The following is a 25,452-nucleotide window of genomic DNA, read 5'->3' on the forward strand; positions in this document are numbered from 1 at the left end:
TGACAGTGGAATAAAGAAAGTCAGTGCAGACTCTGCTGTTGTCAGAGAAGGGCAGGGAAAGGCTTCTGTTGGCAACAAAGGATAGGTTTAAACTATGTGTATAACGGTACCAGCTAGATATCAGGTAACAAATTTTCACAGAGTAGATCATCAATAGAATTAACCCTAAGGAAGCGGTGAGATCCCCCTCAACAGCAATCTTTAAGCAATGGCTGGACAGATAATTATCAAGGATGCTTTAGGCTGTACCTGCATTGAGCAGGGGGTTGGACTAAATCAGGGGTAGTCAAACTGCGGACCTCCAGATGTCCATGGACTACAATTCCCATGAGCCCCTCATGGGAATTGTAGCCCATGGACATCTGGAGGGCTGCAGTTTGACTACCCCTGGACTAGATGGTCTCTATGGTATCCTTCCAGCTATATTATTCTATGATTCTATAAAGTTCAAATCACCACTCTGCCATAGATCAAAGATTAACCCTGGGCCAGTCACATGGAACCCAGTTGAATAAGCCCAGAGCTGAGCATTTATCCTTCCCTTTCCTGCAAGTAATTTAAAGCCTGACTAGAGGCAGAAGGCAATAATAATAATAATAATAATAATAATAATAATTATTATTATTATTATTATTATTATTATTATTTTATTTAATTTTTAGACCGCCATTCTCCCAATAGGTCTCAGGGCGGTTTACAACATAAATAGTTAAAACACAATAAAATCCCCATAAAAACCCCAATTAAAAGTTACATATAACATATAGCGGCGGTGGTCACAATTCTGATCTTAGTTCAGCCTGGTGGAGAGAATAATGTTCAGAAGAGGGTGGCACCAATACACTAGATCTAACCATGATCTCGATGTTAGAGATCTCAATATTGGAGGGGATCCTCTGATGGATTAGTGGGAGAGCTGCCCTGGCCTCAACCATATGCCTGGCGGAAGAGCTCCGTCTTTCAGGCCCTGCGGAAAGCTGGTAGATCCTGCAGGGCCCTTAGCTCTTCTGGGAGCTCATTCCAGCAGGTTGGGGCCAGGACTGAAAAGATCAATACCAATACCTTAAATCTGATTCGGAAACAGACTGGTAACCAGTGCAGATGACGAAGCACCGGCTGAATGTGGGCCCTCAAAGGTGTTCTAGTGAGGACCCTGGCAGCCGCATTTTGGACCAGCTGTAACTTCCGAGTCAAAGACAAGGGAAGGCCCGCATAGAGCGAGTTACAGAAGTCTAATCTGGAAGTGACCGTTGCATGGATCACTGTGGCCAGGTGTTCCGAGGACAGGTAGGGTGCTAGTAGCCGGGCTTGGCAAAGATGGAAAAATGCCATCCGAGCTACATTGGTGACCTGAGCCTCCATAGAGAGGGAGGCATCAAATGTCACTCCCAAATTCCTGGCAACTGGTGCAGGTATTAATTGCACCCCGTTCAGGCATGGGAGGCGCGCTTCCTGGTCCTGCCCTCTTCTGCCCAGCCACAGGACCTCCGTCTTGGAGGGGTTGAGTTTCAGGCGACTCTGCCTGAGCCATCCAGCTACCGCTTCCAAACAGCTGACAAATGTATCCGGGGTGGAGTCCGGCCGGCCGTCCATTAGGAAGTAGAGCTGGGTGTCATCTGCATATTGGTGGCAACCCAGCCCATAGCCCCGGACCAGCTGGGCTAGAGGGCGCATATAGATGTTAAAAAGTGTGGGAGAGAGTATCGCCCCCTGCGGAACCCCACAAGGGAGCTCGACATACTCTCCCCCATCGCAACCCTCTGCGTCCGGTTCTGGAGGAAGGAGACCAGCCATTGAAGCACAGTCCCCCTTATTCCAGCTCCGGCGAGGCGGTGTACCAATAACTCGTGGTCGACCACATCAAATGCGGCCGACAGGTCTAGAAGCATGAGAATGGTGGAGCCGCCCCGATCCGGCTGGCACCGGATATCATCCATGATATCATCTCCACCCCGTGGCCAGGGCGGAAGCCAGACTGGTATGGGTCGAGGGCCGAAGTTTCATCCAAGAAACCTAGGAGTTGGTCCGCTGCGTCCCGCTCTATCACCTTACCCAGAAACTCCAAGTGCGAAACTGGGCGGTAACTGGCCGGGTTCCGCGGGTCCAATGATGGCTTTTTCAGTAAGGGGCATACCACTGCTTCCTTGAGCCCCTTGGGAAACTCTCCAGATGTTGAGGAGAGGTTGACAATCTCCCTCAAGGGGCCTCCTATCCGCTGGTTGCCCGATTTGAGCAACCAGGACGGACAGGGATCCAAGGGGCAAGTGGTCGCCCTCACTGAACCCAGTAACTTGTCCACTTCGGTTACAGAGAGCCGCCTGTAGCCATCAAACACTAACCCCCTTGACGGCCACGGAGCTTCTAGTTCACTAACTGTATCAATCGTGGCAGGTAGATCACGGCGGAGCGACAGTCCACAAAATAGCTCTAAAATGCCACACAGCTCAATTCCAATTCCCTTATCGTTTGTCGCCCTTCTTCGAGGGCGGTAAGTGATCTAATTACCTTAAATAATTGTGCTGGGCGAGAGCTTGCGGACGCGATTTCTGCGGCGTAGAAGTTTCGTTTCGCCGCTTTCACCGCATTCTCATACGCCTTCATAAGCGTGCGATGAGATGTCCTTGTAGCTTCGTCACGAGTCTTCCTCCACACTCGCTCAAGCCGTCTCACTTCCTTCTTCCTCTCCCGAAGCTCCTGGGAATACCATGGAGCCTGTTTGAGGCGAAGGCGGAGAGGGCGCCTAGGAGCAATCTTGTCAATGGCGGCCGTAAGCCGGGACTGCCAGTCCTCCACCAAGGCCGTCAACGAGGTGCCGGAGGGCATCGGGTCCCGCAGGGCATTCAGGAATCTCTCAGATTCCATGAGTCTCTGCGGGCGGACTAGAATACGTCCGTCACCCAAATGGAGAGGGGGTGGTATCTTCAGTCGAGCCTTCAGGGCATGGTGGTCTGACCATGGAATGATGTTATTCACCACCAGATCTACCGCTACACCTGCACCAAAGATCAAATCGAGGGTGTGACCAGCCTGATGGGTGGGACCAGCAACAATCTGCGAGAACCCTAGTGTCTCCATGGCTGACACTAAATCCAGGGCAAGTCCTGAAGACGGCGCATCCGCATGAACGTTGAAGTCCCCCAAAACTAAAAGTTTTGGGTACTGCAACGTCCAGGCAGCCACCGCCTCCAGCAGGCCTGGCAGGGAATCTGGCGGGGCAGTGGGTGATCGATACACCAACCAGATCGCCACGTTCTCGACCGATTCCCACCCAAGACCGACACACTCAATCCCCGGAATTGTTGGCACAGGGAGAGCCCTGAAGGAGAAGGACTCTCTGACCAGAATTGCCACCCCCCTCTCCTCCCATGGATGCAGGACGGAAAACCCAGGCGGTGCCAGATCTTTCAAGGCAACGGTCTCGCCTTCGCGCACCCAGCTTTCCGTCAAGCAAGCCAGGTCAGCCTCATGCCTTACGAAGTAATCCCGCAGGGTTGAGGACTTGTTGTTTATTGACCTGGCATTGCATAGGATCAACACCGGTTCCACCCTAGCCCTCTCCCCCATGAACCTGGGGATGGGACGAAGATTTGAAGGGCAATTATTATTATCATCATCATTATCATTATTATTTCCCATCTCTCCCTGAGAGGCTCGGGGTGGGTAACAACAGTCTTTACCCCATTAAAAGACTTTAAAAATCCCAACATGACGAAAAAATAATCTCATTCCCTCCCGCTGCTACCAGGGAGAATGGAGAGGAATTAAGTAACTTCCAATCCCAGGGGGGAGGGCGATGGCTCTAGTCCGCTAACCCCAGCCTCAACCATAGGCCTGGTGGAAGAGCTCCATTTTACAGGCCCTGTGGAAAGCTGGCAAATCCCGCAGGACCCGCAGGTCACCTGGGAGCTCATTTCACCAGGTAGGGGCCAGAACCGAAAAGGCCCTGGCCCTAGTTGAGGCTAGGCGCACTACCCTAGGGCCAGGAACAGATTCTCACCCGCAAAGTATAAGGCCCTGCGGGGGCATAGGGCAACAGTCAGTTCCTCAGGTATGTGGGTCCCAACCTGTGTATGGCCTTAAAGGTTAAAACCAAAACCTTGAACCAGATCCGGGTAGCAATTGGCAACCAGTGCAGCTACCTCAGCACAGACTGGATATGGGCCCTCCAAGGTGTGCCAGTGAGGATCCTAGCAGCTGCATTTTGCACTAGCTGAAGTTTCCAGATCAAGAACAAGGGTAGGCCCATGTAGAGCGACTTACAGAAATCTATTCTGGAGGTGACTGCCACATGGATCACTGTGGCCAAGTGATCTGGGGACAGGTAGGGCACTAGCAGACGAGCCTGGTGGAGATGGAAAAATGTTTGGCTCGCTACTCTCTTGACCTGTGCCTCCATGGTCAGGGAGGCATCAATGGTCACACCCAGATTCCTGGCCTGGAACGCAATGTCAAGTTGTGCCCCTCCCAGGGTGGGTAAGTACGCTGCCTTGGCTTATGTCCCTGTCCTGACAGAAACATCACCAGCTTAGGTCATCTACCCAGCTCATTTCCTGTTTAGATCTTGTTGAGATCTTGTTGCAGCATCTGTTGAGGTATGTCTGTTAATGTAAGCTGTATTTTAACGTTTATTGTACTTTGTACACTGCTTTGAGCCCCCAATAGGACAAATTTAGCATCCTGTGGCACCTTTAAGACCAACAAGGTTTTGTGAGAGGAAAGTGGGATACAAACATTCCAAGTAAATAAATAACCAGTGTTAAGTGAGGTACTGTTAGGATAGCTGTGTAAAGAGAGCAGATGGGAACTGGTTTGCATTTGTTTAGCTTAGAACTGGCTGGCAAAGTTGCTACAATATTTCTGCAGAGAGGCATTTTTGTTTAGTTTCTGTTGGACTGGAGGTAGATGTCTGCCTGCCTGCACTTCAGAGCCCTCACAGTACCCACTCAACCTGAAAATGTGTAAATAAATCAATACTAAAGCTCCATCAGTCTTCACTGCTCTCTCATCCAGAAAAAAACCTGACATAAAAGTCTGCTCTGAATTCCCTCCCTTCTGCTAAATGATAGAAGAGTACTGAAAACCATTTTGTAGCAGTACTCCATTGCTAAAAACAAACCCAATGTCCCAAAATTGCTAAATAAATTTGAAAGCATTTGTAAGAAAGTAGTTTTCATGACATGGTCTACTGCAGTGGCCCCCAACCTTTTTATCACCGGGGACTGGTCAAGGCTTGACAATTTTACTGAGGCCCAGTGGAGGGGTAGTCTTTTTCCGAGGGTTGTCGCCGGCAGCTGAGCCCCTGCTCCACTTGCTTTCCCACCAGGGCCCCTGACTTCCCACTGCCCACGGGAGGGTGCTGCCAGCAGCAGCTGCGCAGTGCCATGCCGAGGGAGAGTCCCAGTCATAGCAGCCGCTGGAGAGCACCAAAGGTGAGCCGGAGGCAGAGTGGCAGGGCAGCCCTAGAGGCAGCAGCCAGGGAGGAGGATGAGGAGCTGTGGCCCGGTACTGACTGATCCATGGACCGGTACCGGTCCCCGGACCAGGGGTTGGGGACCACTGGTCTACTGGGCTATGTGTGGGTGGATGTTAGATCAGCCTTGTATAAGGTGTTACCTGACATGCCGAATACTCTATATGGCAGCTTTGCCAGTGTGCTGTTAGCTGCACAAGTAACTGCAAGGTCGAAAACCACCAGCAGAGGGAAGTACCATAAAAGCTAGTCTCCATATTTCATCAGTACTGCTGTCAACAAATGATCTTTAACCAGCAGTGGTCAAGATTGGGAGTGGGGCCTCAAAGCATCTTGGGTTTAGTGTTTATTTTTAGCTGTACTGAATGTTATTTTACCTTAATTCTTTATCCCGCCAGTTCTCCAGGATGGGGCTCTGGATGTCTAACAACATGACTGTACAATAATAATATTGTATTTTTATGTGCTGTCAACTGCCCTGGATGTAAATTTTTTCTGGCGTTTAGAAGCACCTCAAATAAGTGAAATGACCAATAGATGTCACTGTGCCAGAGGGCTTGTTTCAAGAGATAACTAATGTTCTCTAGTTCCACCAAGACACGGACTCTGCATTAACTCCACATGTTGTTAGTGGTAGGATTAACTACAGCCTTTATAAAACACAGCAAGAGTCATAAAAAGGAAAGTGAGATATCAAGGCCCTTGGAGGACAAGACACTGTAGCCACCATGTGAATTTCTACAATGGTAGAGGAAGGAGAGGCCTTGGATACAGAGCTTGCAGGGATGATCCCAAGGTGTCTCCAAGAACTGGTACTCTAGATGTGGTCAACCTAACCCTTCCCCCCCCCTCCAATTTCCAGGTAATAGCACCAGCAGAATTTGGTTTCCAGCACTTTGATAGCTGGCCACTCTGGACAAGCACATTTCAGAAGATCCTGATCCAGGGGCTGAAATTTTAATGTACTACAAGACTCCTGCTTATTTTTTGTTCCGCTGTCTACTTTGGATGGGGGTGGTTGCCAAACTCCTGGCAAGCTGCAATAAATAGCTGGTGAATGTTTTTTGACATGGTGGGAAACAACTTCTGCAGCCTTGCCTTGAAATGTCAAGTAACTTCAAATGTCATAAAATTAGGAAAGTTAAATTTAACTTTCCATCACACCATCACGACCCTGCCTCATTAATATTAGTTGAATTGTTCTTTTTTTTTTGAAAAAGAAAATATTTTCAGCACTCTCAAAGGTAGTGACTCTTAAAGCAGCTTCCATCCAATGGATTAATGTAGTTTTATTTGGGGAAAAAAGATTTTTGGCTAAGCAATATTTTTATGGACTGGAAAATAAGCAGTCACACCATACTTTTTATTCAGAGGGAACTACTTACCAAATATAAATAAGAACATTTTTATAGTTCTGCTCCAACCTTTGAACAATTCCGGCCATTGTTTTGCAAAGTAAAATTAAATTTCTTTATATATGCATAGCAATTGCAATCTTATATATGTAATCAGGTAATAACTCTTCCCTTTGGTTGCCTGCAATCAGCTCTAATTCTACATTTAAATCAGTGCAAATTTTTCTTTCTGTAAATATGAATGCATTATAACTTCATGGCTCAATTGTTACATAAGCTGCAACGCTAAAGACCTTTTCCTGGGTGTAAACTCTGTTACATAAAATGGTACTTATTTCTGAGCAGACCTGCTTCCACTGTATGTTAATGACATATAATTTTTAATAAGTAAGCTCAGTACTATCAAACCAGCCATGAGTCTCTCCTGTGCTTTGAGCCAAAATGATGGCCATATCCATTATGGGCATCTCAGTGTGCCAAGCCAGAGCAAAAACTCTGAACAGCGTATAGCATATAATAGACAATTACTAATAATGCAATCCTAAACAGATTTACACTCTTCTAAACCTACTTAGGTACATGGCATAACTCTCTTTAGGACTACACTGTTAGAGATATGGTTGTAGTGGAAAGCAGGCTAAATAGAGGGGAAGGAGAACATAGCCAAACGACTTCACATATTCAGTTACGTGATAAACGTTTTCCCCACATAGAATATAAAAACCATTCTATGTTGTATTTTCTTTCTTTGGTGTGACAGAAATGCTAAGAAAAGAGACCAAGTATATTGACCTGCCTGTACAAATATCTTCTTATATCTGGAACATACCACTTCAAGTTGCTGGTGACAAAATTACAAGAATGAACAAGGGGAAAACCTTTCATGAAGAAGAGTACAATGTAATACAGAATTATATTATGTGAATTTCATAATATGCAAGAGTATTTAGTCGCATGGCACCCGTCCCCCAGTGTGAAGGGATGCAATCTACAGGAACCCTTTGAGTGTAAGTATTTGTGGAAAGCAGGATAATTCAAGATAGCCCAAGGTGAAATGTAGTTATAAGAAAATACACTGCAGCATTATTTTGTTAACTCTGGCCAATTCTCTCCTTTCAAAGCAGCCAACAGTATCACTTGAGGCTGTGACTCAGAATAAGTCCACACCTGCCCCTGGCCTCTTCTTTCCTAAGGACATTTTATCACTTACTGACATCCTTCAAGTTTATGTGGTTTGACAGGCTCGTACACTGATAATTTAGAAATGCCTTTCTTACTTTTTTTACCATTGAGAAACCGATGAAACTTTCTTCAGGCTTCGAGAAACCCCAGAAGTGGCACGATCACCCAAAATATAGTTGGGAAGCATAGCTATGCATCTGCCCACCCAGGGCCCCTCCAGGCCCATCATTGGCCATGGAGGGGGGCATCATTGGCTATTGGGGGGTTGATATGACCATATATGGCCATATCACCTGATAAAAGTTTAACAAATTTTAAAAATATATTAAAAATTAATTAACTCCCACCCGTTTAGGGCCATCAAGAAACTCCAGGGTTTCACGAAACCTTAGTTGAGAAAGCCTGGCTTACAGGGTGGATAGTCATATGAGTAGAAGTAAATATTGCTCTAAACCATATACTATGTTAAAGTGCTGCTGACTGATCAGTGTCTTGAATTATTGTACTTTAGCCAAGAGATGCTAGAGACTTCCATCTCAGATTTTTTATTCAGGATAAAGGAATTACTGGAAGCTAATGTTTGGAGACCAGGACATTGTAAATTTGACCCCCTAAGCCTCCAAAAACTGTATATTTGCTCCTAATTTTGTAAAAGGTTCTGCTGTCAGCTAGCTTCTTATCAGAGTCAGGCACTGTTGGTTCACAAGTATGGCTGTGCAAATCTGGGTTTTTTTTTCAGTTCCAGAACACTGTTACTGGACAAGATTTTGTAAACCAAGGTTCTGCTGTTCAAGGTTCTCATGCAGACTTCCATCTACTGCTGCTTTGTATGGAGTTTCAGGATGGATAAACTGCTAATGTCCTGCCATTCTGCAACACTGTATTCTCTACATCAGGGTGCTGCAAAGGTGTGTGCTTCTCGTATATGGAGACATGTCCTTCCAATCCAAACTGCTCTTTGATCTGCCCATGCTATCATAGGGATTGCAGGACATATCCTGGCTTGCTCCCTTCCATTGTTTCATCTTCAGTTGAATGGCTCTTGCTGGCTGGAAAAGAAAGTGATCAGGGTGTCAAACAACATCTGCCAGGGTCACACATATCTAAGCTGCCAGGGCCAGATGCTTTTATTGTAAAAAGGACACACAAGGGATTCTCAGAAACTCTCGGTATTGGGAGTGTAGATTTAGGCAATGACTAATAAAAATGAGCTGAACACACCTGGTTCATTCACCTTCAACGGAAAGTGAATGGAATTTCCTCCAATTTCTAAACTCAGAGTAGGCTAGTTGTGGCCATTTTTCTAAAGATGCCAAGAAGTTTTCATGGCTGCACTTTGGGTTCAGTTTCTACTTTTCTGCACTGTTTACATTTCTAGGGAAGATGCAGCAAGCGGAGAAGCAGATTCAGCAGATTCATGCTGACTGGCAAAAATCATAATATTACATAATGGAAAGCAAAGAATTCTATTTTTAAAAATTCCAGCTTTCTGTTTCAATAATTTAGCAACAGCATTGACTTCTGCTGTTCTATTTTTATGTTGCTACCTTCCTTGGGTCCCAACTTCATTGGGAGAGTGTCAGACATAAAACATTTTAAATAAATATTTCAGTAGCCCTATGAAGACAAGCAAGCAACAAGTGGAGATGCAGGACATCACTCACTGCCAGAATTGGGGATCAGTGTGAAAATAATGACCAAGGAATTACCTCTGGAAAAACCATGCAGATAACCCACTTCACCATTACTTTACCCACAGACGATTCCTACGGCCACTAAGCAAATCTGGCACTGTCATCAGATCTGGACCAAACATAGATGTTAATAATCAGAAAGTAGGCAGCATGTCAGTAATTACCTGCACAATCCAGGGCTGGACAGAAACATCATCTTTCTGGCAGCGTAACTGCTTTTGGCAGATGGAAGCTTCTTTGCCCAAAAGATCCCAACTGTTCTCACTGCCTAAATTTCTTGTTGGATCTGCTGGATCCATGAGCAGAGGCCTGCAGACGCAAACACATAATCTGTTGTCACTCCCCGCAGTGTCTTCATTCAACCACACGTGGGCTTTGGTGGTGCTTGTTTGAGTGCAAGAGTCTTTTTCATCGTAGCTCCCATCTGATGGAATGCTCTATCTTTAGAGACTAGCACCTTGTGGGACTTGTCTGCATTCCACAGGGCATGTTAAGACAGAGCTCTTCTACCACACATGCCAGTTATATCATTCTGAAGGTCTCTACTACACTGTGGATTTTTAATTGGATTTTATTAGATATTTTGGTTTTGTTACACACTCAGACCTTGCCATAACTGGAGAACCAGTGGAGAAACAGAACTGGATCGGCATCTGAATTGTCCTGCAGCACTCTTCCTTGCGTTGCAGAACTTCTCTGGAAAGAAAGCAGATGAGTTGCTGCTGAATATCCAGTCTGCTAGATAAGCTGTACTTGCCTCGCCACAATGAACAATAGATTTGCAGAGTACTGCTGTCAATTGCATTCCCCAACAGTCTTTTCACAAAGCTTCACAAGTAAAATGGAGTCCTTCTGTCCATCCCACCCTAGCTGTTCTCCACTGAAAAATAATTGGCAAAGTTTTTGAGTTCTAGATCTTCCTCCATCCACTCTCAGTGACAAAGAAAATCCCCAAATTCATCTATACTTCAATTTGGGATTTTGCTATAGTTGATCACTCCATCTGATAGTTGGAGTCACCATCCTAACCCCGCCCACGTCGCTGCGGGCTAAATAAAGCCGTAAGGGCTTTCGGGGAGGAGTTAGGGCAGGCTCTGTCCGGGATGAGGAAGGGTGCCGATTGGCCCCTTCCTCTGGACAGACCATCGGCGGGGCCAATTGGCAGGCACGAAGCGCCTGCCGACGGGTCTCTCCAATTCCCGCCCTGGCGAAAAGGGAGCAACTGCGAGCCGCGTATAGCACAGCTCACAGTTGCTCCCTTGCCGGTGGCCTGATGCGTCGGGAGGCGCGAAGCGCCTCCGACACATCAGGCCGCCGGCCAGGGAGCCCCCAGCAGCCGTACGCAGTCAGGCCGCCGGCCAGGGAGCCTCCGCCAGCCGTGCTGCGCGCGGCTCCCGGGGGCTCCCTAGCCTAGCGCCCGCTGTATTTTGATTACAGCAGGCTTGATCACTAGTAATATAATGTGTGAAGTAGTTAGGAAGGTTTTTTTCTGAGTTTTTGTACATATTTTTATGATCTATCATACCAGTAAATACATCGCTCTTTTCTCTGTGAGTAGGCAAGGTCCGAAATCATATTCATACACCATAAGGGAGAATAATAATGTTTTTATGTTATAATGTTGAAGTAACAGATTTCCTGCACAGCTACATTGTGTGTTTTGTGTGTGATTCTGACAGTAGGATTAAGAGGCTGCCCATGATACCAAAAATAAAGATTTCTGTAAACAAAGATTTTTAGCTTCCTTTTCATTAGGCAAATGTTTGCTGTACAGCTCAGCATCATGTGGTGCTGCTATCAGGATTATATAAGAAAGAGGGAGTTGTATGGGATGAGAGTGGTGAAAAAGTTACAGGAAGTTATTTTCCTTTACTGTAGTCTACCCTCATTTTCCATGGTAAAATAGCTCTACAAACCATTAGGTTACCAACAGTAACAGCCACTCCTGCTCTGGCATCAACCCAGTTTCCCATGAATTGCTGAGAACTTGAGAAACGGGAGGAGGTTAATGTCGCTCTACACATTCCTAGGATCTGCTCCCAGGTCCAACAGCCCTTAACTATATGAAAAGGGGTATAATTGGTGAACTATCCCACTTCCCCCACCAACTCAAAGGAGTCCATTTAAAATAAGGTAACGGTAAGGGTACCCCTGTGCAAGCAGCGAGTCATGACTGACCCTTGGGGTGGCGCCCTCTAGCGTTTTCATGGCAGACTCAATACAGGGTGGCTTGCCAGTGCCTTCCCCAGTCATTACTGTTTACCCACCAGCAAGCAGGGTACTCATTTTACCAACCTCGGAAGGATGGAAGGCTGAGTCAATCTTGAGCCGGCTGCTGGGATTGAACTCCCAGCCTCATGGGCAGAGCTTTCAGACTGCGTGTCTGCTGCCTTACCACTCTGCGCCACAAGAAGCTCTTATGCCATTTAAAATAGACACATGGAAACAAAGGTCTATTTGCCTGTTCCAAAGCAGCATATCTGTAAACCACTCCGCGGGAGCAGTAAGAATAAAAGAGTAAGGGGTAGGTGGGAGGAGAAAGGGGCGTGGCGAGTCCGGGATAAAAACTTGAAGAGGCCAATCGGGAGGCGCAAAGCACCTCCAGATTGGCCCCTCTACTGCGTCACAGATGCGGCGGGCCTGCTCCAAGCCCTGCACCAAAGCCGGGGACTGGAGGGGGGGCTGGGCGGAGGAGCAGGCCGCTGCTTCCCAGGGGGGGAGGGAGAGTGCCGGGCATAGCTTCCCCACAGTCCCAGAGCACCCCCGCCTCCTACCTAGCCCGCTAGGTGTGCTCGGTGGCGAGGGGGGGCCCTTTTCATGCCCATTCATTTTTCCTGCTTCAGAGGCTCCAGCCTGAGGTGCGCAGCGACAGAGAGCACGTGGCCCCATGCCTGACGAGGATGGCCTGTCAGACCCAGGAGATGGGGGGGGGGATACTCTCCTGGAAAGCCACGCCCAGCCCCTGCTATCCGACTTCCCAGACAGCAGGGCTGCCAGAATCCTCCCCCCCCTCGAGGCAGAGATGTGTGCCCAGAGATCCACAGCATGACACACTCACCCTGCTTCAGAGGGACAATGCTGAGCTGCACACAGAAAGTGAGAAAGCAGGAGACATTTCCACCAACTGCAGAACTCGCTGGGCTTTAAGACCCTGGGGACACTTACTGGTGGGGGCAGGAGAAAGAGAGGGCTGCTGGGAGAGGGATTTTCACCCAGCTACAGAGGCACAGCTGAGAGAGAAAGACACAAACCTCACACAGGACAAGAGAGGTACACAGACAGACCACCAGACATGGGAGGAGAAATTTGCTTACACTTTGCTCAGAGACAAGCAGCCTACGGAGAGGGCAAGTCATGCAGGGAAGAGAGCCTTGGAGATGGCAAGCCACGCCTTCTCATGCCACTAGGGACTGCCTGCAGGGACTACCCTCCCTCCCACACACGCCAACCCTCACCCCTGCTCGGAGAAAACATGCCGCCTCCTCTCCAACTCTCCCTGCCCCTGCTTGGGTCACTGGGGGGGGGGGGGGGCGGGCATTGCTCTCTCTCTCTCTCTCTCTCTCTCTCCATTTCTCTCTTTCCATGTCATTCTCTCCCTGCCTTTCTCCTCCTCTCTTTCTCCCCATATTTCACTCTCTCTCCTTCTGTCTTTCTCCTTTTCCCTTCCATTCTTGCTTCCTTTCCATCTATCTACTTTCCTTTCTCTCACTCATTTCTCTGACCTCCCCCAATGCTAGCGCGCGTTGTATTTCAGACTAAAATGGGCTATTAATCTTTGTTGTTGTTAGGTGCGAAGTCGTGTCTGACCCATCGCAACCCCATGGACAATGATCTCCAGGCCTTCCTGTCCTCTACCATTCCTATTAATCTAAACAAATAAATCGCAGGACTATATTGAGATGTCTAGTCTTTGATACTGGATCTCTACCTTACAGCCTCCTGACTGAACAGAGGCCTGAAGTTTGTTTCCAGGTGTGAAGTGAAAACCTTGGGCCATTCCGCACAGATTCATTGTAGCAGGAGTGTGGCAAATTGTAATCGCTACTAAAATGCAGTTATGCACAACATCGTAGACAATCTGCCACACTCCTGAAACCGATCCGCAGAAAGCACTTCGTTGTAGCGCTTCCAGGGAAATCCCCAAAAGTGGATTCACCCTCTGGAAAGCGCTACACTCTTGCAACCAATCTGCAACACTAGCGGAAAAGTTCTGTGCGTTACCACTGTTGCAGTTTCAGCAAAGTCCCTCCCCCTGGCTCTCTCCTCTAATCTTCCGGCGAAGCAATCGCCATTTTTTTTTCTCGGAGCGAGCGGAGAGCAATGAACTGGCGAGCCTTCATTTACCCAGCGAGGCTTCCCCGGCTGCAGTCCCTCTGTTTTAAGTCACCAAGCACCATACAGCCCCGTTTGCTGGTTCCCTTTATTTTCGGCCGAAAATCGCACCTGTGCACGGGGGGGGGGGGGATTTTCTTTACACTCAGGGGAACGTGGCAATGATGAAACAGAAGCTCACGCGCCAACTGCTAGCTAGATGGATCTCTCCGTTGCAATGAATCAACGCAGATTCGTTGCAACGTCTGTGTGTGTGTTTTTTTTAAACATGCCTTAAAGGGAAAGGGGCTTTTTGGGAACATGATAACGGCCGCCCATTGGCTGCTTGTTTGATTGACGGCCAGGGGCGGGACAAAACTCGGCAAATATCGCTTCCTGGATAGCGATTTTTGCCGAGACCGGAAACCTGTGGGAAATGATTGAAACGCAACTGGATTCCACTACAAAGGCAGTTATGCATAACGACAAATTCCACTATTTAAAATAGCGTTTTTTCGTTCCGAAACCAATTTGCAACATTGATCCTGGTGCAGAATGGGCCCTTGTATCTCAGCCATAGATTTTACCTTAAAAGGTTTTCATCAGTCTAAAATGAATAAATATGAAAGAATCACTGTGATATAAAATACATCCGCTCATGAAGATGAAATTAGAAACAGAAATATGAACATATCATTCCTTATCTTGCCTAAAAGTGAAATGATAAAATACAATATTCTCACCAAAGTACTTTCAGAATAATTTGATGGTCTCATGCAGCTCACATCTGAGAGAATCGGAAATGTCTGGGGGGTGGCTATCTCTTATAGGCCCAATTAGATAAGCCTTTCCAATTTGTCACTTTTGATGGAATGGGGTGAGCACTTTTCTGAGCTTAGAAGAAATTTCCCATAGAAGTGCATGTATCACAACCGTGATCAACTTGTTCAGATTTTTCTGGGCATCAATCCATCCGTTCAAAGAATCTCACTGAGTACACAGCTGAGAAAGTAAAACTTGTACATGCTCTGCTAATCTGAAAACTAAAGCAAATTGTCGGGCTTCTGATTTGTTCAGCCAATTCCTCTAACAAACAAGGGGCTGCAACAGAGATTCTTAACAGACTATGGGCCTGGGTAAGAGTATGCACTACTCACTGATATTCTCACAGCAGTTCATGCCCTTCCCTCAAACCCTAGAACCCCTGGACATTAGGCAGCTGCTCAAGGAAGAAACTCTGTACTAGCCCTGGGAGCCTACTCACTACTGCGAGTTGTATAATAATCTCTTGTCTGGGCAGAGCATTAGAAGGCCCACACATTCCAAGCAGACAAGCAATTAAAGCTTTTGCATATATTTGAGTATTCCACTCTGGGAATGGGGACAAACACAAAGCAACAACTATGTACTGAGGACAATACCTGGTTCTTGGCTTTCTAGGAGGAGAAATGTTTCCTGACGACAACATACCAATCCACCACAATGAGGCGTGGAATGGAGTGGCCCACTGATTATCATTGCATTAGGAAAGTGACAAATGGTAAGCAACGGGAATCTTCCAGTTCAGTTAGCAACCTACAGGGGCACTGAATTCAATAACCAGCAGTGTTACACACACATCCTCAGGGCTGGCAAGAGTCACCTTGGGCTCCCAGACAAAGACCTTCTATATCCCTTACACACACACATCCCAGACCCGAACATCATAAGAAAATGACTTACATGATTTGCTGTTAGCATGATTGGGCTTGGTGTTCCAAGGGCTGCTGCGGCCCAATTCCTAGCATACCTAGATGAAGCTTCAGTCCTGGACCCATCCCAGTCTGGCTTTTGGCCTGGCCATGGGGTGGAAACACTGTTGGCCACCCTGATGGACAACCTTCAGAACAGCTGATCAGGGCAGGTTGGCACTGTTTATGTTACTCAATCTCATGGCAATGATGGACATAGTCCCTCACAAGCTTCTAGCTCACCACCTCGTCAATGCGAGATATGGAGCATAGCCCTTCAGGCTGATCTCCTTTATCCAGGATAACAGACAGAGGGTAGCTATTAGGGAGATGCAATTGCACCTATGCCGCCTTCAATGTGGGATGCTACAAGGTGTGATTCTCTCCCCAACTTTGTTCAAAAACTTTATGCAACCTCTTGCCCAGTTGGTCCAAGGGTTTGGACCTGGGTGCCATCAATATGCAGGTGACATCCAGCTCTATCTCCTGATGGATAGCCACCCGGATTCACTCCCAGATAATAGGGTGATAGGGTGGCTTAAGCAGAGTTGCCTGAAACTCAACCCTTCAAAGACGGAGGTCTTGTGACTGGGCAAGAAAGAGCCAAGTGAGAAGGTGCACCTGCCCTGTCTGGTTGGGGTGCAACTGCCAGCTGCATCCTCAGCCAGGAACGTGGGCATTCAACACCTCTTTATCTATGGAGGTGCAGGTCTCAAAAGTAGTGTTGCTGGCATTTTTCCACCTTTGCCAAGCCAAACTCCTTGGCCCCACCTGGCACCAGAATGCTTAGCCACAGCCATCCATCAGTAGCTGCCTCTAGATTGGACTCCTGTAATTCGGTCTATGCAGGCCTATCCTTGTCCTTGCTCTGGAAATACAGCTTCTCCAGAATGCAGCTGCCAGAGTCCTCACAGGAACTCCCTGGAGGACACATATTTGACCTGTGCTCCAACAGCTGCACTGGTTCCCAGCTGAATTCTGAATCAGGTTTAAGGTATTGGTACTTACCCACAAGGCCATTCTTCTGCCCAAGAGATCCAACAAGAGGTTCTGCAGGTTACACTGCATTTTGCACGGGTTAGACTAGATGACCCTGGAATGACCCTGGAGATCCCTTCCAACTCTGGTTCTATGATTCTAAGTACATCTGTAAGTCCCTGCAGGATTTGATTCTGGCCCTAGTGGCAGCTATATGCACTCACCTTGAAAAAAAGGCTCATTCCTGCCAAGGTTATCATGGGATCAGCAACACTAGAGCTGCCCTTTCTTCAGTCTGCCTGTGCTTAAAGAACCCAGGCCAAGTTTGGATCCACCCATCAGTGGTGGTGCACCACTCTCAGCTGGTCCATATTCACTTTCTGCTGCACCATTGGGCATATCTTGCTGCTGACTGGATTCTCTGGAGAACCCTGGCCAGCCACACATAGATCCCCCCCCCTTTTTTTAATGGTACCTGGATTCCTTAGATGGATGTCATTGGCTCTAGAAACTACACAGGTGTGAATCCAGGAAGCTGGTTAGGTTTAGGTGAGGTTGCCAAATCCAAGTCTTGAAGAAGACTGCAAATGAATCTATCAGCATTTGATAACCTTAATGCAACATCTGAGGGCTGAACATGTCCATGGTCTGTAGGTATAAAGCCAGCTCACTGACAACTTATTCATATGCAATTTGAGAATTTGTTCTCTCTCTCTAGCTTTGATTTAATGTACTTTTCCACTTTTGCTAAGAATTCCATAGAATTCCACCCTTGGGGTGATGCCCTCTAGCGTTTTCATGGCAGACTCAATACGGGGTGGTTTGCCAGTGCCTTCCCCAATCATTACCATTTACCCCCCAGCAAGCTGGGTACTCATTTTACCGACCTTGGAAGGCGGAGTCAACCTACAGCCGGCTGCTGGGATTGAACTCCCAGCCTCATGGTCAGAGCTTCAGACTGCATTTCTGCTGCCTTACCACTCTGCACCACAAGAGGCTCTATGAGGCTCTTCTTGCCCCAGCACTGGCTCTATGAGTCAGGTTACTGACTCATTGGCTGTTTAAAATGCAAGTTACCTTTCTGAGAGCATATTTAGACGACAGACTGTGTTTAAATGTTAAAAGGATGCCCACTATCCCATAGGTGCTGCCCAAAACAAGATCACTGTCCATGATGGGATACGGCTAACCTGTGCATTTCTTTGGGAAAATGCTTGATGGATCTTTTGCCATAAAGATACATCCACTGGCAGATCTACTTGTGAGCAGGACAAACAGTGGAGCCACTTTGGGATACACTTTTTAGGGTTTTTTTCAACTTAAGTGCTAATATTTGTGTGTGAGTTGTTGGTATTATTGGCTCTGAAGTGGCCACCTACAGCTTGGTGTAATGGTTAAGAGTGGCAGCCTCTAATCTGGAGAGCCAGGCTTGATTCCCCATACCTCCTTATGCAGCCAGCTAGGTGACCTTGGACTAGTTACAGTTCGGTTAGAGCTGTTCTCCCAGAGCAGTCCTGTCAGAGTTCTCAGCCCCACCTACCTCATAGGGTGTCTGTTATGGGGAGAGGAAGAGTAGGCAGTTGTAAGTTCTTATGAGACTACTTCAGGTAGTAATACAGGGTACAAACAAACATCTCTTCTTCTAGGGAAGCAGTTCCACTGATGTCAGAACTGAGGTCTCAATAAAAATGTACATTATCTCATTACTAGGAACTGAAGCCCGTTGTACGCCTAAATACAACGGGCGCTAGCATGGTGTGATGGGTGAGTGTTTGGTTTAGAAGTCTTGGGTGTGAAGGAAGGGAGCAGAAAGATGCAGTGGTGAGAACACAGGAGGGAGGCAGGCAGGCAGGCAGGCAGGCAGGCAGGTAGGCATAGAGAAAGGGAGAGAGAGAGAGAGAAGGGGAGAAAGGAGATGAAGCAATGGGAGAAAGAAAGGCAGAAGAGAAATGGATGGAAGGAAGGGAGAACGGAGATAAAGGGAGGTCTGGATGGATAGGAGGAAGAAAGGAAGGGGGGAAGGATTCCTTATCCCCTGGGCCACAAGCACAGCCGGGGCCTGCCTCCATCCCCCTCCTGGCCGCAGCAATACAGAAGGTGGCAGGCTGGCAAAGGCTCTGAGGAGTGGATGTGGGTGGCCTCTCTGGAGACTTGGGGGGGCGGGGTATGTTAGGCTGGGACAGAACTTACTGTCTTGTATGCCGGCCTGAAAGCTACAGGCAGAAATCCTCCAGGCTTTTCTAGGGAATGTCCCAGGAGATGAAGACTTGGCACAGGAGAGCCCTCCATGAGTGCTGTGCTCAGGACATCTCCAGACCTCTGCACAGGATTGCTAAAAGGTGTTGGTGGACACAGTACATTCCACAGGCTTCCTCATTAGCAGCCCGTGCGCTTCTCCCAGGAGCCTGCAAGCTACAGTTCCCAGGCAGAGAGAAAAAGAAGCAGCAACTGGCTGCTTCCCTGTTAATGATTTACTTAAGTCATTGTATGTTTGTTTGGCTGGGGAGTGGGGGTTAAATCTCTGCCTCCTCACGTGTAGCCGTGAAGTCCCCGCCTCCTCATTAGCAGCCCGTTTGCCTCTTCTGGGAGCCTGCAAAGTGCAGCTCGGGGAGCTGGAGAAAAAAAAAAGCAGCAACCGGCAGCGTCCCGGTCTTGCAAGTGGAGCTCTTGAGTCCAACGTGAGGCAAGAGAGATGGCCTTGAAACGTGGGGGGAGGGGCAGCATTAACCAGAGCTGATTTTGAAAGAACCTGGCCGGCTCTAACAAACAGGGAAGACACCTCAAAGCGGACCAGGAAGGCACGTGGGGGCCGAGCAGAGGAGTTTCTCAAATGGAGCCGACAGACCATTGCTGTGCAGCAGCCCCGGGAGCCTAACCTGTTTGCTTGTTGCCCCCCAAGTAAGAATAGCAGGAAGAATTTTGTTAACGTGGCTTCAAAGCCCACTGGTAAGGGTGGGCTGAAGAGCGGGCGGGAGGCAGGAAGGCATGAAAGGGGAGGTGGGAAGGCATGTGGAGGCAGCCGACGGCGGCCAGCAATGGTGGCGTGCATAGAAGGCGGCGGTTTGGGGGGGGAGGCAGGTTGTTGGCAAGGGCCTGATTGGGCCCTTGGGGCTGGAATGGCAAGCGGAGGGCCCAATCGGCAGGCGCTGTGCGCCTGCCGATTGGGCCCTCCGCTTGCCATTCCAGGGGAAGGGGCCAATGGCTACCCTTCCTCATCCTGGACAGGGCCCTCCGCCAGGGCCCTTACTGTTTTATTTATGCCGCTCCTGCGGAGCGGTTTAAGATTAAGAATTCTGGGCCAAACTAGATATTCACTTTTTTAAACAAACAGGTCTGGATTTCTATTGGCTATTTAAGAATGGATATTTGGAAATATAGTAGAGCTCATTCCAGCTCTGAGTGCTGTGATGAAGTGAAGAAGGTCTCCTCAATTGCTGTGGGGAGGGAGGAGGTCTTCTTGCTCCAGCACTGGTGTTCTGAACTCAAATGGTCTCTGCTTTGTTTCTAAACAGCTTTTCCCTGAATGGGTCCATGGAAGTGGACCCAACTGTTTAAAAAAAGCTAATGTTTAGTTTGGCCCTCTAACTAGAGCCAAACTCCCTACAGTGAAGATCCAGGATCTGTGTGTCTACCTACCGTTTTCAGCAAAATGGGCCTTTGCTAATGTTTCATTCCGCAAACACTTTGCTCCCAAGCTGGTTCCTGTACTGAACCAGGAGTATATAGAGAAGATGCTTTAAAAAATGGACGACACTTCCTCCTCCCTACTTGATCTGTAAGTAGGACAGAAGTGAATAAACAAATGTGCAGACGCATAACCAGAAATGTTATGGCAAGGGACTAAAAGTATACTGGGAGAGGATGTGTAGAGTTATCAGAATCCCATCATCCTAAATTCTGGAACTTATTGGGTGGGACCTCATGATATCCTCATGATGTTCACAGCAACCAACCTGGGGACCCCCAGAAGGGGCCAGGTGACCCCAAATGGGGTCCCGACCCATGGGTTGAGAACCACTGGTTTAGATCCTCCCAGATTCTTTGGTAGTGAAAGGTTTAAGATTTCCTGGACATTGTGCCCTACCCTGGAGCGTCTACATGTGGCCCACGCTCCAACAGTTCCACAGCCTGCCAGTTGAGTTCTGAATGAGGCAAAAGGTCTTGGCAATCACCTTCAAGGCCATATGCAGTCTGGGCCCTGTGTACTTGAGGGACCTCCTCTCTGATTGCGCCCCTGCCAAGAGCTCTTTGCTCCTCAAATGCCAACAAACTAGTTATATCTGGTCCCAAAGAGGCATGTCTGGCCTCAACCAGAACCAGGGCTTTCTCCATCCTGGCCCACACTTGGTACAATGAGCTCTCAGAAGATATCAAGGCTCTGCAGGAACAAAAACAGTTCCATGGGCCTGCAAAATGGAGCTCTTCCACCGAGCCTTTGGTTGAGGCCAGAGAAGGAACACCAGCCAGAAACTCCCTCCCAATTACCAGTTATGCCCAACAGAGACAACACAGTGCAACACCTGACCTGGCCATACATTAAACAAAGCAACACTTACGGCTGAGTAGCCAATAGTTCAGACTTATGACTATTGAATGAGCCTCTTGTGGCGCAGAGTGGTAAGGCAGCCGTATGAAAGCTTTGCCCATCAGGCTGGGAGTTCAATCCCAGCAGCCGGCTCAAGGTTGACTCAGCCTTCCATCCTTCCGAGGTCGGTAAAATGAGTACCCAGCTTGCTGGGGGCTAAACGGTCATGACTGGGGAAGGCACTGGCAAACCACCCCGTATTGAGTCTGCCATGAACACGCTGGAGGGCGTCACCCCAAGGGTCAGACATGACTCGGTGCTTGCACAGGGGATACCTTTACCTATGACTACTGAAATGTTACCAAGTTCAAAATGTTATAAACAAAACTGGTGATGTATTCTGTACTTGTTATTTATTTATTACTGGGGTCAAAGCCCGTTGTATCCAAGAATACAATGGACGCTAGAGCTTGGCAGTGGGGAGAGGAAGGGGAGGAGTTGTCCAGTCTGTAAGGGCATGGGGTTGAATGTGTGTATTGTGTGGGAGGTTGTGGTGGCGTGGTGGCAAATGAGGATATGGGTGTGGAGATATGGGTGTCAAGAACCTGTGGTGTGGAATGTTCGTTGAGTGTGGGAGAGGACTGACCTTTGGGAATTGTGGCATAGTGGTTACAGATGAGCTTTTCAGAGCCATGTCTTCAGATATGTGAAGGGAAAATCAGACTGGAGACTCTTCTTAGGTAACATGACCAGATTGTCCCACTTTTGGAGGGACAGCTGGGTACAGCTGGCAAATTGTACTTATGTTGAAATTAAAAAATATATATTACAATACTATTTTTGCATTCTATGCGTACTATGAAAAATTTTGTTTCTCCATATAGATCAAATTTTAATCAAGAACCCCCCGCCCCCCGGTCAATGGTGTCCCACTTTACCAATGTTAAAATCTGGTCAGCTTATTCTTAGGGGAAGATTACAAGGCAACCAATTCTTCCCAGTTCTGCGTCATTTCCCTTCTTCTGTGAATTAGGCCACAGACTCCGAAATGCCCCTCTGCCCTAATACACATGGGGTAGTCACAGTACACAGGTGTCCATCCTGTTCATTCTTCTCCATTTTTTCACTGTTGATAAAATGTTATGTGCCCACATGCTTCTTTCATGATTGCTCCATAGAAGAATGGATTTTTGTACCCTGTTGTTTACTACCCAAAGGAGTCAAAGTGGTTTACAAACATCTTTTCCCTTCGTCTCCCCACAATAGTCAACCTGTGAGGGATGTGGGGATGGGAGAGGTCTGAGAGAACTGGGAATGGGCTGCAGTGACCCAGCAGGCCTCAGGTGTCTCAAAGCATTTTCCAATCGTCTTCCCTTCCTCTCCCCATAGCAGACTCCCCATGAGGGAAATGGGGTAGAGAGCCTCACATGGAAGCTGGCAACCCTAAGAGGAAGAATGTGCATAGCAGTCTTGACCTTAGTAAGGCTTTTTATACTGTTTTTTTATTTGCCAGGCCAAGGTTGAAAAACGTTATTGCAGTTCCCATGTCTCTCCAGCCATTTACTTGTTCACTGTTTACAGTTTCATGCTGTAAATATTTATTTAGATCTTCTTGCACTTTCCAGACTCACATGCTGATGCTGGTCTGCCTGTCTGCGCCCCAGAATACAAACAGTTGCTGGCCATAGCCCATAGCCCAGGAGGGACACACCTGCACCACTCCTTCCCAACTGCAGTCAAAAATGGCTCCTTTGAAGGCTGGACTCTGAGGCATTGTACAATTTTGAGGTCCCCCTCCAAACCTCCAGGAATATTTCCAACCCAGGGGTAGCCAACCTCCAGGTGGGGCCTGGAGAGCTCCTGGAATTACAGCTCACTTGCGCATTACAAAGATCAGTTCCCCAGGCAGAAAGGGCTACTTTGGACAGGGTTATGGTAGAGAAGAAACATTTAAGGCCTCCCACACAGGTTGTTGTTGAATTGAAAGACTTGAGGCCTACTGCACAGGGCTGTTGTGCAGATGAAACAGGAGACAAAAGAAACTCTGCAACAGCATCCACTTTCATCTGTAAAATAACGCTGTGCAAATCTGCAGAGAGTTGCAAAGAAGAAATACACATGGCTTGGCTGTGTCTAACCCCCGGGCAGAGCAGTATTTTAAGTGAGAAGGGGCTTTTCTGTGGCCTCCCTGTCAGCCAACTGTTTGGCAGAAGGGGAAAGTCCCCCCCCCCCTCAAAAGGAAGGCCCCTCAGGCTCCCCTGCGTTGCTCTTGGAAAGGCCTCCCTGCCCTCAGTCAGGGCCTGTCAGAGGCTCCTTCGCAGCAGGCCTGAAGGGAGGGGGAGGGGGAGCACTCAGCAGCCTCCTAACAGCTCTGTCAGTGTTGTGAGGCAAAGTAAGGGAAGTTACAGTTGGAGATGACAGTCTGGACAGCCTTGGGGCGAAAAGAGCTGGCGCAGCCTGTCCAAGCCTCTGTTCTCACCCCCCTTGGCAGCCCTGCTGACCTCCTCTCCCTTTGGTGGTCAGGAGCAGACTGGCAGCCATGTCTCCTGATTGCCCTGGAACTCTGGTCTGTCCTGGTGAGGGCCCAATCGGAAGGTACTTTGTGCCTTCCGATTGGCCCCTCCACTTGTCAGTCAAGGGGCCATCATAGACTGAGCCCACCCCAACCCTTCTTACTGTTTTATTAAGAGGGACAGATATTTATATACCACCCTCCCTGAAGGTTCAGGGCGGTTCACATAAAATAGAACAGAAACGATACAGATAACGTAGAATAACAATAATGAATGAAGTGAAACAACAAACAAGAAAATTTTGAGAAATACTATTCAAAGTGTTTTTTATAACTCCAAGCAATTATTATGCTCTCTGTACTATGAGCTATAAACGTTTACTGTAAACTGCCCTGAGCTGAAATGTAACTTAATAAAATTAATAAACACCCCTTTAGCCTTCTGTGTAAAAGTACAGCATTTCTTTTTCTGTTGTAAAAGGTTCTGGACACCTCTGCAGTCCTTTAGCCCGGATCCCACATTTTTGAGAGGAAGAAGAGGAGTTTGGCAGTGGTAATTCCTAGTTAGAAAGGTGGGATTCTGCATGTTTATTTACACAGGCAAGTTACAACAATTACTTAAAACGAGCTACCAGGCTGAGTGAGCATTCATTTTCCTGCTTCTTCCCATGCCCATGGCCCTACCTCCAGAGACTTAAAAAAAATAAAACAAATAAAAAACGCTTGAAATTTAGAACTGGGGTGTATGTGGGGTGGGGGTTGCTTTCAAATGCTACCTTAAAGCTCAAGGCCTGTAAATGTGGTTGCCCCGGTATTTAATTGGATCCTCAGTTAACACCAGAGATAGAAGAAAATGGAGAGAGAAATTTGGTGGCTACATTTGACGAATGAGAGAGAAATTTGGTGGCTAAATTTGACAAATGAGGTGCTTCCTATTCTTTTAGCTCCACTGCCTATGAACACTGATGTGGTGCAGTGCCCATGTTGCTAGAAAGCAAGCTGCTTAGAAAGCCCGCATCTGGACTAATCTAATAATATAACATGATAATATCAATATCAATATACATATATAGTTGGCCAATTTGATCACCATGGTAACTCGAAATGACGGGAAAATAGCCTCCTAAGTAAAACCCCCAAACCCTGGCTGTGGGATTCCCGGCCGCCGGGTGTCCATCAGGGCGTCCCCTTGCCCCATCGGCGCTTGCTTTTGCTGCCCATTCCCCACTGCACCCCATCCCTAAGCTCGCTGCTATTTCTTCTCTGGTTTTCGAATGATCGAGTGCTTCTTGCTAACAGAGAGCAAACCGCGCACCCCTCACCGTGCCCAGGCCCTGTCGGCATGGCCTCACCTTGGCCGGCTGCATCACTCCGGCATCTATGGAGAAAGGGCATTTCAAAAAGGGGCAGATGAGCGGCGCCACCGCTCGAACGTGCTCCATGAAAGCGCCGCAACCCGCCCCTCGAGCTCGCAGGAGGAGACCCGGTCGAGCTGCAGTGTTTCCCGCCCCATCCGACGCGGCCAGCAGGCTTCTTCTCAAGTGACGGCCCGGGCACCTGGTCATGCGCCCGCAGTTAAGGTGGAGCGCACGCTGGCGTTTTTTTGCAACATTCCCCCACTATCTGCTTTCAATGTAAAAGAGGAGAAATGCAGGGGGGGGGCGGAGGCGGCGACAGAATGCAATGAAAGAACCC

The 25,452-nt window shown here is 48.0% G+C and overlaps 1 long non-coding RNA gene across 3 annotated transcripts; it reads right to left on the bottom strand.

Annotated features, from left to right (window-relative positions):
• Positions 1-6,786: 6,786 nt before the first annotated feature.
• Positions 6,787-25,239, bottom strand: LOC143832125 (uncharacterized). Of its 3 annotated transcripts, XR_013229102.1 has the most exons (4): positions 18,911-19,138; positions 10,308-10,397; positions 9,866-10,010; positions 6,787-9,056 (listed from the first exon to the last, which is right to left on the bottom strand). It is a non-coding gene; the product is annotated as an uncharacterized LOC143832125 (long non-coding RNA). The 3 variants fall into 3 exon arrangements; XR_013229103.1 differs by lacking the exons at positions 10,308-10,397; positions 18,911-19,138 and adding an exon at positions 25,110-25,239; XR_013229101.1 differs by lacking the exon at positions 10,308-10,397.
• Between the last annotated feature and the right edge of the window lie 213 nt (positions 25,240-25,452).

Source organism: Paroedura picta, chromosome 3 (assembly GCF_049243985.1).
Source record: "Paroedura picta isolate Pp20150507F chromosome 3, Ppicta_v3.0, whole genome shotgun sequence".
Taxonomy (NCBI): Eukaryota; Metazoa; Chordata; class Lepidosauria; order Squamata; family Gekkonidae; genus Paroedura; species Paroedura picta.